At 41.0% G+C, this 3,533-nt stretch overlaps 1 pseudogene; it reads right to left on the bottom strand.

Annotated features, from left to right (window-relative positions):
* Positions 1–2,229: 2,229 nt before the first annotated feature.
* On the bottom strand, positions 2,230–2,715 carry LOC144374879 (mitochondrial pyruvate carrier 1 pseudogene; annotated as a pseudogene).
* Positions 2,716–3,533: the final 818 nt, after the last annotated feature.

The raw sequence follows: 3,533 nt of genomic DNA, 5'->3' as shown, positions 1-3,533 counted from the left end.
GATTACAGGGGTAATCCATGCTGGTGGAGGTTAAATGGTGGGTATGCAGGGGCTGCTGGGCTTCCTCAAAGGTCAAGGAAATGCCCGTTGAGATATTTAAAGCTATTGCAAAACTTTTAATCCACAGGATACACCAAAAGAATTTGGCACCCAAATCAATGTTCAGTTCCAGAAAAAAAAAAAAGCAAAACAAAACTGTGGGCTACTAAGATCTTTAATTTGTAGAAGTATTTATTAAGTAATTGTTAGCTCCATAGACCCAGAGAGATAATATTTGACTTCAAAAATCTCCAACTCCACAATACTTAATCTTTCTTAGGCTTCCCACATCTCAGCAATAAGGAAAAATCCATACAGTCCACTCTTACCAACAAGGAAATGACATTCCTGCAACATAAATATCATAATGCCACCAAAACATCAAAATTTCAACAATCTCCTCTTTATCCATACTAAATCTGTGCTCTTGAAATGTGTTCTGATAGATATGTTATGGATCTTGAAATGGCAAACACTGCTCTGAAATATGGGCCTTTCTTGTAAAAACGGGCCTCACAAAGTGTATTGACTTTTGTGCTAAGAGACTCTGAAAGGCTCCATAGAGCAAATATGGGGAAGCAGCAAGTCCAGCAGCATCTGCTGCAGGCCAATGGCCAGCATGCCCAGTACCCAAGGGAGAGGTTTGAGGCTAGGCAGCTGATCTTCAGCTGGCCCCAGATACTCTGCCTCCCCAGGCTGTGGCTGCAGGCTCATGAATCAGAGGGAAGGCCTTCTCTTTGCCGAACTGTCAGGCTCTCCCTGTATAGCCCCTCACCTATGCAGACAGGTGTGATGCCCGCCCTGGCTGTTACTCTCCAACTAAGGAGAGCGAGGCTCCTCTTCATCCACACAGGTGAACATTGCCTCGGGACAGAAAGAAAGTTGTTTCTACGAGAAGATGAAGCTTTTGGAAGAACTTGGAAACTTGTTTATTTTTCCTGGTTTGTTCATTTTTGTCAGATTAAGACTACATTATCTTTGGCTGCACAAACACTGCCCATGATCAATTGAGCCCACTTGAGTGGGGGCCTTCCTTTGCCATCACTTCCCTTACCATCTATGTACACCATTTCTTCCACACCAGCAAAATTTATGTGCAAGATCAGGGCCCATCTGAGGACAACAGGAGCCCAGTCAGAACCACTTTTCAAAAGAAATGCCAACGCAATTTACAGGCACTGTGAAGAGCATTAAATCTTTACATTTTCTAACTAAATGCTCTCAGTCCATGCACAAACACTCTATAAAATTGCACTAGAAATGTATGATTAAAATATTTATAAAAATGTTAATTCACAGTCACTGCAGACTTGCCCTGGGGCAATCAGGCACAAGACTAAAGATGTTCATGGGCCAGGAATCATTGTCGCTATTTGGTGGTGCTCCACTGTGGTGCCTGCTTTATCCACACCTTGTAAAGGTCTTCAATGGAGGCTATGGTGGAAAGAGGGGCTCATATAAGATGGCCCCTCACACCCCTGACTTATCCCTGTCCTGTACAAAGACCATTTGAGTGGACGTGCCTCAAGGGTGACAAGCACAGCCTCCAAGTCAGAAAGGACTGGCTTGTATTCTTACCCTGACACTTGGTAGGTATGAAAGGTGACTTTTAGGAAAATACAATTTCTTCAAACAAAAGATGTGGGAAGTGATATCGGCTGTCCCATTGGTCTGTTGGAAGGATATTTGAGACACTAGACAGTGTGTACCACACGGCCACACTGAAATGTGTTTTACAGCTAATGTTATTATTCTTTATTAAAAAAGTAGCATTAAAATTCTTCAATTAGTATCAGTTATTATTAAAAGTAAGTTTTACTTTACAATGTTGTTGTGAATTTCTTTTTTTTTTCATATAACAAATATTTAAATCATTTATTGCCATTTAAGTTACAGCATCTCAATGTACATACTTCATGGAAATACACAGACAGTTTTTCAAACACTGATGATCAGATTTTAGATATGTGTTAAGTTGTTGGATATCTTGTAGTCATTAAAGTCAAGAAGTCTGAGTATTTAAATGTGAGTATTATAAAATTTTGCTGTTCAGTTTTTCATTAAGCAAATCCCCACGGATAATATGTGTATGAATACAGAAAAAACCATCATTGGAAATTATTAAGTTAATTGCATATTTTGAGCTACTCTATGAAGAAAAAATATTCAGTACTTGTAAGGCAGCAGAGAGTTTAGGGACTCCCGGCTATATCTATAAAAATGGTACAGTTAGTAAAAATAGCATTCCACATTTCCTCCTATTCATGCTGATGGAATCTGTGACTCTGCAGCAGTAGCTGGGGTGCTGTCCTTTCAAGAGCTTGTTCCTTCCACTTCTATGCAGATGCCTTTTTAGTCATCTCATGTCTGATAAGCCGTCCTCCCTGAATGAGCTGGGCTACTTCGTTTGTTTCATGGCATGCAAAAAGAAGCTAGTTTCGAGGCTGCACCTTGTAGGCAAATCTCATGAATGTCAAAGAATAGCAACAGAGGGCAAATGTCATTAGTCCACTGATGATCTCTGGAGACTTCTTCATGTCATTGATGGCAGCAATGGGGAGACCCCAGTTGGCTACTGGGCCCCAGAAATGCACACTCATAAGGTAGTCCCGGAAGTCCTTGCTGTGGGCGTAGTCCGCCTCTTTCCGCACCAGTGCGCCAGCCATGGTCATACCGGACACCCGGCCCTCTCGCTTCTGCAGTCTCTGCCGCCCCCGCAGCCCAATATCACTCCTGCCTGTTGTGAATTTCTGAAGAAAGAGGACAGATTCTGTTCTAAATGCTGGTCCCAGCACAGCACTCTTCATGGAAATGGGGTTAAAATGTACTAGAAACAATTGACACAAAAAACAAAAAAATAGCATATACTTTACATGAGGCCTTTAAAAATAGTGATCTGGCTCAGAGAGTGCATGTACTTATCTAATCAAAATATGCACAAAATTTTAAGAGTAGTATGTCCCCAAACTAACCTAATGTGACACTTGGGCTATTGTAGAATTGGAAAATTGCTATTTTTTTCATTATCAAAACATAATGCTCATATTCTGTCACTTGCTTTCTCTCCTTGTTCAAAATGTCTCTTCTCAAACCAAGTGGCAAAATAAAGATTTCAAAATGTCCACTGATGGGGACACAAGTATCTCTTTGTCATTCTCTTTGCTTTTCTGTAGATTCACAGTCTCTCAAATTTGTTTAAAAAATCTTACATTGGTTTTCTCCATATTGACAACAGCTTTCCCTTTGGTGTCTTGCCTTGTGGTGTTATCATTAGATTTAGCAACTGGATCTCTGCAGAGAAGAGCCCAAACTTATGGCATTCCTAGTGTACTTGGTACAAATGCACTTGCAATAACCAATTTGGGGGTAAACACTTCTGGGGACCAGAGGGAAAGGCACAAAGCCAGCCCTTCAAGGCATGAGACACATCTAGAACCCCACTGTTCGTGTCTTTCACAGAATTTTAAAACCAGCTTGTCACTAGATGGTGATAC

This window comes from Ictidomys tridecemlineatus, unplaced genomic scaffold, assembly GCF_052094955.1.
Source record: "Ictidomys tridecemlineatus isolate mIctTri1 unplaced genomic scaffold, mIctTri1.hap1 Scaffold_92, whole genome shotgun sequence".
In the NCBI taxonomy this organism is placed as follows: Eukaryota; Metazoa; Chordata; class Mammalia; order Rodentia; family Sciuridae; genus Ictidomys; species Ictidomys tridecemlineatus.
Note: the sequence above shows the minus strand (reverse complement) of the source record. Positions and strands in the feature narration are given on the sequence as shown.